Below are 16,098 nucleotides of genomic sequence, written 5' to 3' on the forward strand. Positions count from 1 at the left end.
AGGACAAGTTAATACGACAGCGTTCCTCGGTGAGTCAATGCGAGTCATCATCCCATCATGTCGGCATCAGCACAGAAAGTTGTTTTCGCATTCCGGCAAGACAGCAGCCAAGTATCAGATTTGTTTTCTATGCTAATGAGATGTCGCAAGACAGGAAGCCTTTCTCTCGGCGGGACCGAGATAAGATCGACAAAAAAAACCACAGAGGGTTTTGGAAGACGACGAGGTCAAAAAGTCGTCGCTTAATTCATGCATACCGAGCACATATCGCAACAGCTATGCAATTTTGCGTGGGGCGAATGCCCGGTTCTACTTATCAGGCGGTTCCAGGCTCCATTTGTCAAGTCAAGTCATTTTTATTTGTATAGCCCTTAATCACAAAGGGCTTCACAGGTTATTACACAGACTATTTTTTTCAGACTATTATTACACCATCCCCTGATCTGGAACCAACATGAGGGCAAGGAAAAACTCAAAAACCTCAAAGGGTGTCGCAATCACAAATAATACAGAGATATTGTCCACGAAAATTATAGGTTCAAATGCTATAGAGTAGAAGTGAGTTTTAAGCTTAGATTTAAACATTTCCACTGAGGTTGCGGATCGGATCTCAGGGGGAAGAGCATTCCACAGCACAGGTGCCAGGATGGAGAACGCTCTCGAACCAGCAAAACACTTCTTGGCTCTTGGGATCACCAGAAGACCGGCACTCTCAGATCGTAGGCTTCGGACCGGGACATAGGGGCAAATCAGATCTGAAAGATAAGAGGGAGCAAGTCCATGTATGATTTTGTATAATACTAAGAGAACCTTGAAATCACATCTAAGGCTAACTTGGAGCCAATGCAGGTTAGCCAAAATCGGGGTGATGTGATCGTACTTTTTTGTCCTAGTTAAAAGCCTCGCTGCGGCATTTTGTACCAGCTGAAGAGACTTGATTCTAGACTTCGGGAGACCAGAGAGTAGTGCATTACAGTAATCGAGACGGGAGGTAACAAACGCGTGAATTATGATCTCCGCATCCGACTGAGACAGTATAGGACAAATTTTAGCAATGTTGCGAAGATGGAAGAAAGCAGTTCTAATAATATTCTTCACGTGTGTTTGAAAGGACAGATCGGGGTCAAATATAACATCTAAATTTTTAACTGAGTCACTCTGTGTGATGTGGCATTTGGCAATGTTCACAGCATTTGTCTCTTTAGTCCTGGCTGTGAGGCCACCGTGTATTAAAAGAGGGCCTCTTGCATACCTCGCCGGCTTGGAGGACGCTCGCCCCGTTATTGGATGTGACTGCATGATAATGAAACGGCGTAATGCCGTGTCAGCGCGGTTGACACAACACAAAAGGCGAAGGCTGGTGAAATTCCTAATCAGCTCAAAATGTCAAGGGCCTCACCTTGGTCTGAATCGCAGCCCGCGGGCAGATTAGTCCTCAAAGTTCACAGGAACCCTCAAGGATGTGTGTTTTTCCCCTGCTCCAAAGTCTCTGGCTTACCCTCTTTAGAACCTTCTTGACATTCCCATCAGAGAGTTGTAAAAAAATACGACTCACTGTAGGCAGTGTTCCCTCTAAGCTGCGCGCACTGCTCGCACATTCTCGGCGCACAAGAAAATCTAGCTAGCGCACAAAAATGAGGGCTCAAAATGATTAAGAAGCGACTCAAGTCAAAGTTACTGTGCGTGAAGGTAAAAATACACGGGTTCCCCTGACGTTGTGTCCTAAATGCGGTATTTTGAAGTCGAGTCGAAGAAGAACGAAGTTGAGTAAAGTGAGTAGAGTTTGTCGGGGAACCGGCTTCTTCGGCTCGGCTCACTAAAAGGAACCGGCTCTTTCGGGTCCTAAACGGCTCTTTGGGTTGTTTTTGCTTCTTTAATCCCAACATGACCAAATATTATGTAAAAATATGCACAAAATGACTTAAAGGAATGGAGGAATAGAACAAAAAAGAAAAAAATACCAAAATGAAAACGTAGTGAAAAGCTGATAAAAAAATAAACAAAAGGAAGAGAAAAAAGAAGGAAACATTTAGAAAAAAAGCCAGAAAAAAAGAAAAGAAAGAAATGTAGGAAATAAAGTAAATAGAGAACGAAAAGAAAAATGTAACAACTCAACAATGAGATTTTTTTTAAAGGAATTAAAAAATAAGTAGAAAAAAAACACAGAAAAAAGAAGAAAAAGTTTGTGTTGCATTCAAATAATTTCCAATTACTGTATATCAAGCGAATCTTGTTGCCAACATTGTACTTCCAGTAAAAAATGTGATTAAATACAGTTCTGTATCTTACAACCGACTCAATAAGCCCCCAAAAATGTTAATATTATGCCACAAAATATATCAGGAAAAAAAAAGAAATGGATATCTTGTGAAAGAATTGTAAGAACAAATGACATTTGTAGGCAATTGTGCATTAGTCAATTCATTCAAAAGTGAAAAATAATTTTGCATTGCCTGAAACTCAGCAAAATGTAACTCGATGTCAAGTTTTGGACATGTTCGCTAATGAATTATCTTGCCACACTTGGGATTATGGCTGCTCACTGCTGTTTCAAGCGTTGCCCACAAAACTTTGTGTGAACGCTCAGACCCGTAAGGAAAATGACAGGGAACATTGACTGTAGGTCCTTCAGCTACTAAACAGTCCGCGCACGATTCGGATTCCGTCGAGAGTTCCTCTCCCTTAATTCGGCATATCCTCGAGAGAAAGCTATTAGGTAGATTAATACTCGGTGGAAACCAGAGTACCGTGGCAAAGTGATTCCATTTGGAGTAGCTCACCGACTACATCTTTGTTTATCCATCTATGAGGTGATTTATTATGACGGACGGAAGGAAAAATGTCTGCAGCGATCATGTGTAGCCACTCGTTGCCAGTTTCTTGTCTAGTTTGATTGCACGTGAAGTACGTTTGGGTACTCGATGAGAATTCGTTTTAGTGGGCAATTCTAAGGAATGGATCGCAAAGTGAAATCGCCATATAGCGGGGAACAGAAACCGATGATGGGTGGCAAAAGTGTTCCAAAATACTGGTACTGCAGATTTAGACATTAAAATAGTAAAATATTGTACAATAAGTACAGTGGAACCTCTGTTTTCGACCATAATCCGTTCCAGATGCCTGTTCGAAAACCGATTCGTTCGATCACCGAAATCATTTTTCCCATTAAAAATAATGTAAATCGTTTTAATCCGTTCCAACACCCTGAATGTTTACCTTGAATGTGTAACGTAAACATGAAGCTAACCCAGGCTAAACGTACGTTCCCCTTATCGTAATCTTCCGTACGAAAGATTACGCTAACATGAACGTGTACAAATAAAAAAAAGGATAAAGTAAAGAATTATGAATAGGATTTCTTACCTTGTGGTGGTCAGCAGAAGGCGCAGGTGGACGGTGGGGAGAAGATCAGACACTTGCACACCTCCTTCATATTTTGCTATTATTTCTTTCTTAAATGCAATAGTTGTACGCACTACTTGTTGCAACTTTGCTGCTTGCACTGACTTTCTTCGGAGGCATAATTAGGGGCTAAAACACTTGGTACACCTATATTAAAAGCAGAAGCAAAACAAAGCACGTCCTCACGCGATAACAGTCGGTCAGTAAAAGAGCCATCTATACCCGTACGCCACTCAGCATGGCATCCTAGCATACGCCCTCACGCATTACCGGCGTTCGACCTCCAATTTTTTGACCGAACAGCGAAGCAAGAATTTCTCGAAATTTTTGGTCGGACTCCGATTCGTTCGAACTGAGAGGCGTTCGAAAACCGAGGTCCCACTGTATACAGTAATCCCTCGGTTATTGCGGTTAATGGGGACCAAAACCCCCCGCCAAAACTGAAAATCCGCGAAGTAGCGGCGCCCCTTCAAAAATGCTTTAAAAACGTATCCAGGTATACAGTATACCCCCCCTGTATACAGTACACCATATAGAATACGGGTAGAGAGAGAGAGAGAGAGAGAGTGAAATTCATGTTATAAAAAAAAAAAAAACTAAAATATATAACTCGGAATAGGACTGCGGCGAAACCACTACAAACCATTCAGTATGATTGTATTAACCGCTCTCAACCACATGCAGCCATCGCAGTTTATTTGTCTTGTTAACACTACTGGTTCCATATTGAAAATAAAAACGGTGAAAATGTGATATTTGATGAGTGTTTGTGAAGCGTTTTGGAAAACAACAGTTCAAAAAATGTTCTGTGTTCATTTGAATGAAAGTGAAAGAGCTACCTTCTGGCAATAACAGCATACTTTAGCTAGCGGCATCGAACGGCTTTTATAACAAATACACGAAACCGCACACGATTAGCCGTGTTTAGGTAGTACAAACAACCGCTCGCTTTTGGTATAATAAAGTCTAACTTGAGATGAAATGTGACAGAAGAGAATATACTTACGTTGCGTCGCCGAGTTCCCTCCTTGATAAACCTAGCGCCACATAAGAAGGGGGTGAGGTAGGAGGAGTTGAAGGAGGGGGGGGGGGTGAGCGAAGTGGTAACTCACCATGACTAAGCATTGTGTCAGGGCCTCCCCCTCCCCTTCACAATAAGAGTGTCCACACCGTGTCCTCAGTTGACATAAGCTCGCGCTCAATGGCGTCATGTCAATAAATACTTTTATTGAGAAGGTAAGGTATATTTTTTAGACACGCGAAGCTCTGAATCCGCAAAAGTGGAACCGCGAACATTTCGCTATCTACATGAATCGAGATGGTGTAACCCTGGGCACAAAGATTTCCATCTGCCGCAGGGACGTCGAACTTTTGGCCTAGCGTGTGACGTCATCCACTCCGCTGTTGCTAAACTATAACACAGCAACCCAAGGCCATCCTGTTAATCTGTTGATAAACAACAAAAAGGCTACTGTCGGAAGTGTGAATTTCCCTATGGGGATGAATAAAGTATCTAGTATCTATCTATCTATCTACAGTATCTAGTATCTAAATATCTATCTAACTACAGTATCTAGTATCTATATATCTATCTAACTACAGTATCCAGTATCTATATATCTATCTAACTACAGTATCTATCTATCTATCATCTACAGTATCTATCTCTCTATCTATCTATCTCTATCTACAGTATCTAGTATCTATCGCTCTCTCTACAGTATCTAGTATCTCTCTCTCTCTCTCTCGATCTCTCTCTCTACAGTATCTAGTATCTATATCTCTACTGGATCGATCGATCGATCAATCTATCTGTCTATCTCTCTCTATCCCTCTCTCTCTCTTTCTCTCTCTCTCTCTATACAGTATCTCATATCTCTCTATCTATCTACAGTATCTAGTATCTATCTAACTACAGTATCTAGTATCTATCTCTCTATCTATCTACAGTATCTAGTATCTATCTCTCTATCTATCTACAGTATCTATCTATCCCTCTATCTATCTACAGTATCTAGTATCTCTCTCTCTCTCTCTCTCTACAGTATCTAGTATCTATCTATCTCTCTATCTCTCTCTACAGTATCTAGTATATATCGCTCTCTCTCTCTATCTCTCTCTCTACAGTATCTAGTATCTATCTCTCTCTACAGGATCGATCTCTCTATCTATCTTTCTCTCTCGCTCTCTCGCTCGCTCTCTCTCTCTCTCTCTATACAGTATCTCGTATCTATCAATCTATCTACAGTTTTTAGTATCTATCTATCTCTCTATCTAACTACAGTATCTAGTATCTATCTATCTCTCTATCTATCTACAGTATCTATCTATCTATCTACAGTATCTATCTATCTCTCTATCTATCTACAGTATCTAGTATCTATCTATCTCTCTATCTATCTACAGTATCTATCTATCTATCTATCTATCTATCTATCTATCTATCTATCTATCTATCTATCTATCTATCTATCTATCTATCTATCTACAGTATCTATCTATCTATCTACAGTATCTAGTATCTATCTATCTCTCTATCTATCTATCTACAGTATCTAGTATCTCTCTCTCTCTATCTATCTATCTACAGTATCTAGTATCTCTCTCTCTCTCTCTCTATCTCTACAGTATCTAGTATCTCTCTCTCTCTCTCTCTACAGTATCTAGTATCTATCTACACTATCTAGTATCTATCTATCTATCTCTCTATATCTATCTACAGTATCTAGTATCTATCTATCTATCTATCTATCTATCTCACACAAACGTGACAAATGTCATCAAAGATGTTCCTTCATTTGATCTCGTCAGAACCGGCGTGAAGTAAACGAGGGCCGTATTTTCCTTGTTTTTGCGTCCCTATCTCTTAGCACCATGTGTTTCTGCTTACAGTCCCGTCTTCCGATTGGCCGCCAGACCGTCATATCTCTCCGGCGGTATCCACCGATGACTCCTCTCATCCCCGTCCCGAGGTACGTCCGTCCGTCCGTCCGAACGGTTAACAGATGGTAATGTAATAAGTCGACCTCTTGACTCGGCGGAGGAGCTGCCAAGCAACGCCGTCTCGGTGCCGAATGATATGTTAAGTGCGTTCCGGACAGCTTGTCAACAAACACGTATGAGAAGCCAATAAAAGGCTCCCACGTTGCGGTTGCCGTAACCCCGGCAAGGGCAACCCGCATTAATCACGGTTTAGGGAGAGGCAATAATGAGGTGCCGGGCGGTTGACCGTAAAAAAATCAAAATAAAAACGGGGTTGGAATGAAAGAGTAACGACGGGACGTGTTCGGAGCTAAAGCTAGTGGACTGTTGCTGTGGATTTCGATCTCCATGCAATGATACATCGCAAAGGACAAACAACAATGGTCTTTGAAAGTGGATAGCTTCGCTTTAGCCGCTAGCTTTACTTCAACATTTAGTACCGTATTTTCCGCACTATAAGGCGCACCTAAAAGTCTTGTTTTTTTTTCAAAAGCTGACCGTGCGCCTTATAATACAGTGCGCCTTATTTATGGATCAATATTAAATCGCAAAGTCTTCCAACTAACTTGCAGCCGCCGACTAGATTTTCCCCCGAACGCCAAGTAGTCCGCGGTGTATGCTGGGATTTATTTACCGGCGTTTCATTGGCTCACCAATGTGTCAATCATCATTTGAATCGATCACTATTGGCTAAAGTTATTCGGAGGTCAAGGGGCGGATCCTTTTTATCATTTACAGGCTGGCATAGGCTTAAACTGTAAAACAAAGCCTGCAATTGGCCGAAAAAGATGTGTCAATCATCAGTTGAATCGATCACTATTGGCTAAAGTTATTCGGAGGTCAAGGGGCGGATCCTTTTTATCATTTACAGACTGGCATTGGCTGAAGCGGCAAAACAAAGCCTGCAATTGGCCGAAAAAGATGAATGCGTATAGCACGTGGTTGACGGCATACAGAAAGCATTTTTTTACTATTATGTATTTGTAAATATTTTATTCTCCTGGATTTACCAAACTCACGGATATAAGAGGACCATGGCTGCACATTATTATTGAACACAACGACTTCGGTGAGCTACTCCGACTATATATTTTCCCAGTATCTTGTTTCAGACTGAACTCGATGTTTCTGTGATAAGCGGTGCAGATAATGGATGGAATGGAGTGTCCATTTGTAAATTAAACTCAATTCCAAGTGTTTATTGTCATATGCACAATAAAGTTGCGAGCGAAAAAGAAAATAGAAACTAAGGAATGGTTGGCATTTCTTGAATCCCAAGACTTTAACCTTCCGAATGATGGAACGATGCATTTGAGTGACATCGTACGGACACCGCATCCGCACGTGTTCCCGACACGTATTTCCGTCTTTGCAAGCTTTGGGAATGTTAAGGGGGTAATAAGTTGGACTGAACTATTTGACTCTTTTGTTGACGTCTTTTGTAGCGCCTTATAATCCGGTGCGTTTTATGTATGTCAAATATAGGACCAAAAACTATTTTTTCGGGGTGCGCCCTATAACCCAGTGCTCCTTCTAGTGCGGAAATCACGGTAATTTAACAAACGCTAACTACTCAATTAGCATTTATTTAGGCAATTATTGATGCAGTAGAAGAAATCCCCCTTAGTATAGAAAAGAAGAGATACGCAGTCGGGGTATTTATTGACTTAAAAAAAGCATTTGATACTATTAATCATAATATACTATTAAAAAAACTGGAACGATATGGCATCAGGGGAGTAGCTTTGCAATGGATTCAAAGTTATTTGACGGGGAGGAAGCAATATGTAAAAATTGTGTCAGGGGACCGGACCAGAACGGAGGCAGGAGGCAGGAAGGGAGAACTCATTTGCGTTGACGATCAAAACTTTTATTTAGCAAAATAAAAGTCGTCCAAAACTCAGGGACAAAACAGAACAAAAACAGGCTTTTACTCAAAACGTGAAAACACAGGTTTCCTCCGAATCAAACAAAACAGGACAGAGCAAAACAGAATGGGAAATGCAGACAGAAAATGCAATGAGCCAGCACCCGCAAAACCCAAAACCCACCCTTAAGTAGCAGACGCGCAAATTAGGCGATCTGTTTCAGCTGGTGCCCAGGGGGCGGGGCCAGCCGGTCGCCACGGCGACCATGCTGGACACGACAAATGGGAGAGTTGTCATCTGAATACTTGGACATCTGTTGTGGAGTACCACAGGGTTCTATCCTGGGACCAAAGTTATTTAATTTATATATTACTGATATTTTTAATGCTTCAAAACTATTGAAAATAGTAATATTTGCAGGCGACACTAACATTTTCTATTCAAATAACTATATTGATTTGGTAACCTGTATTCATCGTGAACTAATTAACCTAAAAGTATAGATGGATATTAGTAAATGATCTTTGAATTTAAATAAAACCAAAGTGATAGATTTAGAAGTAAAAATGGATGGTGTTGCAATAGACATTGAAGAAAATGGGATATGAGGGAGATTGGAAATACTGCGTTTAAAACTATGGTTAACTTGTTATTGTTGCTATTATTATATCAGAACTGTTATTATAAATATTATGTTTATTTTTATTGTTTTTATTATCATTGGTGCCGCAGTGACATTTGGTAACCAGGCGCATTATGACGTTGAGGGATTGGTATTGTGAAGATTAGTGTATAAAATATGTGATTATTGTAATTATTATAATTATAAAATCCAGCCTGACTCAACCCAGCCCTGTTGGTATTTAAGTCTGGCCCAGCCCGAGCCCGAACAATTAATTTAATTTGAGGGAATGAGCCTGAAGCAAACCCAAATGTTCACATTTTATTAGTGAAGAGATTCAGGAGGGGTTCTCGCTTGCTCCCTTTTTTTAAAATTAATTATCAACCAGTCATTGTTCTTTTTTTTCGCCTTCCGGGAGGATCTGCGCAATAGATTTTATCCCCTTTTCGCACTGCAAAACACGCATTTGGGCTCAGCTCGCAGACCTGACGAGCACGGTCGCAGGCTCATTGCCGCAAGAGGGAGACAGAATCCAAAAAGAAACAAAGAACAATGACGGCTGGATGATCACAAACATAATAATGAAGCGAGAGAGAAACCGGGCTTGTCCCGAACCCGAACATAATGATTGACATTTTAAACCCAGTCCGAACCGGGGTCAAGGTCAGGTTGGGCTCGCGCTTAAGATTGTATGTCTAGTAACTATCTTGCTTCTGGGAATAGTTTCAGTATGACAAATCACCATAAGATGACAGAAATGACTTGGATCAGATTTTGTCCACACATCGAGGAAGCCACTTTCCTTTTTCGGCGAATGAGTGTGTGAATGTAGCCCCATATGGCAAGTGTAGCAATGCTGTGAGAGATGCAAAGCATGGACCACAAATACTGGTAGTAACTGTACAACAGAGCTTTTTCCTTTAAAAAAAAGATGACTTAGTCCCGTCATCGTCTTTTGGTCGGAGAGGGATGACGTTTTGTGCACGTCCGCAGAAACGCAATGGCTATGGTGACCAATATTGTGTGATCAATTCACTGAAAACATCGGGAGTTAAAAACTTCATGCAAAGTTCATGCATAGTTCAGTGTTCTTGCCATAAACTTGCGCTGTTTACGGAAAGCATTTTTTAGGTTTCAAGCTTTCTTCTGATATGTCCTATGCCTACATAGCTACAGATCTATACTTTTTGTAGGCCTTGAAAATGAGTCAAATTGGTAAACATGAGCTACACTGGTTCTTCCAATTTGAGTAAAACCTCCGGTATTGAATGAGTTGTTTCCTACTACAAAAACATGTTAAACACAGGACATAATATTCATCCATTTTGCAGCTCTGTAAAACAAGTTTTTGTTGGTTTTAACATGAAAAAAAGGTGGTAAAAGAACTTTGCCCTGGTCCTCACAGCATCTCATTCAGTATGTCCTGTTAGGAATGATTAAAATATATCGTTTACCAAATTGTTCGAATTAGTTATCTGACTCCATTAACCAATCACAACCTACATTCACCTAACAATGCATGCGTGCTCATTTTTTGATGGAAAAGGGGGGCAGATTTAATTTCATTAGCAGTTTAACTAAGTGTACTCCATCAAAAATGGCCGAATTAGTGTCGTCAGAGTCTGGAACCCTCTCTTCAAGTCCTCCAGCTTTCTTCTCTCGGCCCACGTCTCCCGCAAGATGGTGTGCCGGCTCCTTCCATGGGCGCGCCAACAAAGCCCCCTGGGCTCCACCATTTCGGAGAAGAGCGCTGCGATGTCTAGAATTACCCAAAACAACACCGAGCGTTTCTACGTCATCGGGGCCTTGTTCTCAACACATCGCCTGAGTCTTGTTATCAACAAAACTAGACAAAATTATCTGCATCGGAACGGCGCGACCTATCATTGAACTATAGCCTACTCGGTGAAAATCTTCATTGCACTCAATAAATGTAACTTGTATTCAATCGTATAAAATCCTTTATAGTCAAATGTATAGAATCCTTCAGTCCCCTCACATTTCTTTAGAGATGTCACTATAATGTCTAATTGAATGCCACTGAAGACACATAGCTTTGACAGAATGAAAGGTAATCTGTGTAAAGAGGATACCTTTTCAGTAAACCATGGCCTTTGTTTACATACTTCTTTTCATTATGTCAAATCGATGTTTCTTCAATGAGGTTCTATTAAACATTATGATGACATCTCTGCAGAAATGTGACAAACTGTAGCTCTAGCAATGATTTTTGTATGATAAATGACCGTATTCACAGAGCTTGAGCTGTTTTACAAGGAGGAATGGGCCAAAATATCAGTTTCTCAAAGAGAAATACCCCGAACGTGCTGGGTGGGAAGGCGCTTAACGCATCCTGAGTTCAATAGAGCCAGCTCACATACCTGTCAACCTCCACGGCTCCATACCCTTACAAAATACAAAATAATCTTACACCATATTTTTTTCAAACGTGTTTATTTATGTAGTTTAACATGTTATATTGTACATGTGTTTCGTTATATCATATATATTGTTAATTAACACTTTGTTGTGACATACTGAGTTGCTCGACATGAATGATTGTTAAAAAAAGTTCAAAAATGAAGTCGCTTGGACGTTCACCGTAGAAGGAAAAAATACGTGCAAATATAATTAAGTAGAATAATACATTTTCTTATTCAAATTATGAATTTATTTTCTGCATTAAATTATTGTCGGTAATATACTGATTAAAGGGATAACCACAAACCTGTCTTTTTTCATTTTCTCCTTTTTATACTTCCTTGTTTTCTTAACTTCTTTATACAACATCATCATTCATAATATAATGCATCAAAGCAAGTGAGCCGTTGGAGAGCCGGCTCTCTTGAATGAGTTGAGCCGAAAAAGCCGGTTCTCTAAAAAGAGACGGACTTCCTTTCACTACATAACTTCCACATGAAATCCGAGGCGGCAGACGCATGCGCACAGTAGCATCAAACCGCTGGCTTCGTTTGCAACGGAAAAAAACGATACCGAGATAGAGGCTACCGCGGCGAACTCGTTTGATTTGATTGATTTGCCGTTTGGTGATAGTCGGTGTATACCGGAGGGTACCCATCATTGACAGATTTTCGTTTTTCGGTACAGATTTTCTCGTACGTCGAACTCGTCTTAAAATGCATAATAAACGTACTTTGTACGGCAAAAACGTACAGGTTGACAGTTACGGGATCACGACATGAAAAAAAGACGCTACAGGAAACGATAATCTGCTTTCTGCCGTTCGCTAATTCCCGATTCTGGTTTAGAGAAGTCGCTTCTCCGAGCACAGATCTTAGGAAGACGGCTGTTATTTTTACCCTTCAGACGGTCCTGTATTATTTATCGTCCCTGAAAGATAGAAAAAGGACGGGGGAAGTATATTCCGCTGTCCATAAAAAAGGACGGCCGATGCCGTCGGGGCCCCCGACGGGAGACAGCAGTCACATTATCTCCCATTATTCATAAATAGCTCGGCTTTGAAGCCCGGGCACCTGTTCCTCTCCAGCTATCTCCACTTCCTGCCGTCCTACGGGACTGCAACTTTAATGAGTTGCGAAGGCGCTTTACATTCGCCGCGAAAACCGTCGCCCACGTGTGTCGACCTTGCCGCGGACCTGCTCGGAATGTCCGACACGGGGTTGCTGTTCCCTTCCGAGAATCGCAGAGGTTTTTTTTTATTTTTTTTTATGGGAACGTCCTCCTTTTACGTCGGATGCTACATCATCTTGACGTTTTTCAGATGGGATGCTAAGTGCTACGCATGCTCGGGTTGTCGATGAGGTTTGTTGGATCGGCAGTTGCTCACCAAGCCTGCGTTTTTAACGGGTGCAGGACTGAGCTTAGAAATTCAGGTTAATCGTGATTTTTCGGAAACAAATTCACGACCTAAATTACGACAACTTTTATGCAAAGAATTGTCTATTTTAGGAATTGTATCTACTTTATTCACAGGATTCAATTTCAATGGTTTATTTTTTAATCCAAATTTGCTAGAATAAATGGATTGATGAAAAAAGAGGGCAGCACTGCGGCGCAGTGGTTAACGCGTATGCGGCACCGTTCTGAGGTCATGAGATCGAACCTCCTGTGTGGAGTTTGCATGTTCTCCCCATGCTTGTGTGGGTTTTTCCCGGCACTCCGGTTTCCTCCCACATTCCAAAAACATGCATGTCAGGGTAATTGGCCTTAGCAAATTGTCTGTCCCTGTGTGACCTGCGACTGGCCAGGAACCAGTTCAGGGTGTCCTCTGCCCACTGCCCGAAGATAGCTGGGATGGGCTCCAGCACCCCCGCGACCCTACTCAGGATAAACGGTGCAGTTAATGGTTGGATTGATAGATGAAAAGAGAATAGCATTAATGGTTAGCAGCCATGTCCACAGTGCTAGTTAGCTAGAGCTGATATAAAGTATTTAAATAGTGGTACAGAAAATACACACTGTAATAAGAAGAGGGTAATATGCAAATGTGGGGGTGGGGTTTAATGTGGGCTTTTACTTCCCCGGGTGGAATTAAAGAGCCTCATGGCATGAGGAAGAAATGATCCCCTCAGTCTGTCCGTGGAACAAGACTATGACATCAGTCTGTCGCTGAAGCTGCTCTTCTGTTTGGAGATGATGCTGTGTAGTGAATGTGATGAATTGTCCATGATTGACCGCAGCTTGTTCAGTGCCCGTCTCTCACCTAAAGTTGTCAGGCTGTCCAGCTCTGTGCCCACAACAGAGCTCGAAAAATACAGTTATTTTTAGATAACCTTGGAGCTAGGAATAGTGTTTCAAGAAATTCCAATTACGTCGTCGAATCAAAGATGATTATTCCTCTAAAACTGGCTAAAGGGGCTTTCAAAGAGCGTCTTGGACACCAAGAACAGATGCTAGCGTAGTTTTCATGTTGGTGGCACCGATGGAGCAAAAAAAAAAACGTCTAAAATTAGGAAAGAATAAATGTAAAATAAGCAGCTTTCTGGCAATTTATTCTGAAGTCATATGGTCCTAGTCTAAGATCCATCAAAGACAATGAGACTTTTCACGATACAGTGGGAACTGGAGCTATAGCCCGAAAATGGCAAGGAATGAAGCTGCAAGGAAGGCGACTATTGTGCCTTAAACACACAAATGAGATCACAATATCTATCACATACCTGTCAACCTGTACGTTTTTGCAGTACAAAGTACGTTTATTACGCATTTTAAGACGTGTACGACGTACAAGAAAATCTGTACCGAAAAACGCAAATTTGTCAATTATGGGTACCATCCGGGGCAGCACGGCGGCGCAGTGGTTAGCGCATGTGCGGCACAGTTCATGTCTTGGGAACCTCCTGCATGGGTTCAAATCCAGCTCCAGACTTCCTGTGCGGAGTTTGTATGTTCTCCCCGTGCTTGCGTGGGTTTCCTCCGGGCACTCCGGTTTCCTCCCACATTCCAAAAACATGCATTTCAGGTGAATTGGCCGGTCCAAATTGTCCCTAGGTGTGAATGAGCGAGTGAGTTGTCTATCCCTGTGTGCCCTGCGATTGGCTGGCAACCAGTTCAGGGTGTCCCCTGCCCACTGCCCGATGATAGCTGGGATGGGCTCCAGCACCTCCGCGACCCTACTGAGGATAAGCGGTGTAGCTGATGAGATGAGATGAGATGGGTACCATCCGGTATACATTGACTATCACGAAACGGCAAATCAGTCGAGTTCACCGCGGTAGCCTCTATCTCTGTATCGTTTTTTTTTGGGGGTTTTTTTGCAAACAAAGCGAGCGATTTGATGCTACTGTGCGCATGCGTCTGCCGCCTCGGATAGCATGTGGTAGTTATGTAGTGAAAGGAAGTCCGTTTCTTTTTAGAGAACCGGCTTTTTCGGCTCAACTCATTCAAGAGAGCCGGCTCTCCAACGGCTCACTTGCTTTGATGCATTATATTACGAATGATGATGTTGTATAAAGAAGTAAAGAAAAAAAGGAAGTATAAAATGAGAAAATGAAAAAAGACAGGTTTGTGGTTATCCCTTGAATCAGTATATTACCAACAATAATTGAATGCAGAAAATGAATGAATCATTTGAATAAGAAAATGTATTATTCTACTTAATTATATTTGCATGTATTTCTTTCCTTCTACAGTGAACGTCCAAGCGACTTCGTTTTTGAACTTTTTTATAATAAACCTCATTCATGTCGAGCAACTCAATATCTCACAACAAAATGTTCATTAACAATATATATGATATAAGGAAACACATGTAGACTATAACATGTTAAACTACATAAATAAACACTTTTGAAAAAAAAATATGTTGTAAGATTATTTTGTATTAAGGGGAAAATAAAACATTTTGTAAGGGTATGGAGCCCTGGAGCTCGACAGGTATGCTATCAGCAGTAATGTCCAATTCCCTGGACACTCACCGAGAACACAAAAAAAAAAAAGTTTGTTCAACCAAAACGGCCGTTTCCTTTTATACGCTTACTCAGAGGTCTCGAACACGTACTTCCCTTTTTCCTCCAGGAGCCATGAGGAGTTTAATTACCCAGACCGAGAGACCATGAAGAACGAGACCACCGGAGGACACGCGCATATGTTGTTTAATATGCCGACGTGCCCGCCGAGGCCGAGTTCAGCCGGCACCGTAATGCCGGCTTTGACTACTAGAGGACGGATACGATCGCTTAGAAATAATGTTCGCTGTAATTCCCCTTACGGGTCTGAGCGTTCACTCAAAGTCGGTGAGCAACGCTTGAAACAACAGTGAGCAACAGCAATCCCAAGTGTGGCAACTAAGTCATTAGCAAACATGTCCAAAACTCGACATTTTGCTGAGTTTCCAGCAATGCAAAATGATTTTTCTCTTTTGAATTAATTGACTACAAACGTCATTTGTTCTTACGATTCTTTCACAAGATATCCATTTTTCCTTCTTTTTTCTCTTCCCTTTGTTTCTTTTTTTCTCAGCTTTTCACTACTTTTTCATTTTGGTATTTTTTTCTTTTTTGTTCTATGCCCCCTTCCTTTAAGTCATTTTGTGCCTAATTTTACATAATATTTGATCATGTTAGGGTTAAAGAAGCAAAAACAACCCGAAGAGCCGTTTAGGACCCGAAAGAACCGTTTTCTTTTAGTGAGCCGAGCCGAAGAATTCGGTTCCCCGACAAACTCTACTCACTTTACTCAACTTCGTTCTCTTTCGACTCGACTTCAAAATACCGCATTTAGTACACAATGTTATAAATTTTT

At 41.3% G+C, this 16,098-nt stretch overlaps 1 long non-coding RNA gene across 3 annotated transcripts in view; it reads left to right on the top strand.

The window, feature by feature from the left end:
• LOC148346307 (uncharacterized) overlaps positions 1-16,098 on the top strand; it is a 530,417-nt gene that overhangs the window by 474,949 nt on the left and 39,370 nt on the right. For all 3 annotated transcript variants that reach the window (XR_015848223.1, XR_015848225.1, XR_015848224.1), the window contains one exon: positions 6,295-6,374. This is a non-coding gene — a long non-coding RNA (uncharacterized LOC148346307). The remainder of the gene's footprint in view (positions 1-6,294; positions 6,375-16,098) is intronic.

Source organism: Urocampus carinirostris, chromosome 20 (genome assembly GCF_059441175.1).
Source record: "Urocampus carinirostris isolate Australia breed hairy pipefish chromosome 20, RoL_Ucar_1.0, whole genome shotgun sequence".
Classification (NCBI taxonomy): domain Eukaryota; kingdom Metazoa; phylum Chordata; class Actinopteri; order Syngnathiformes; family Syngnathidae; genus Urocampus; species Urocampus carinirostris.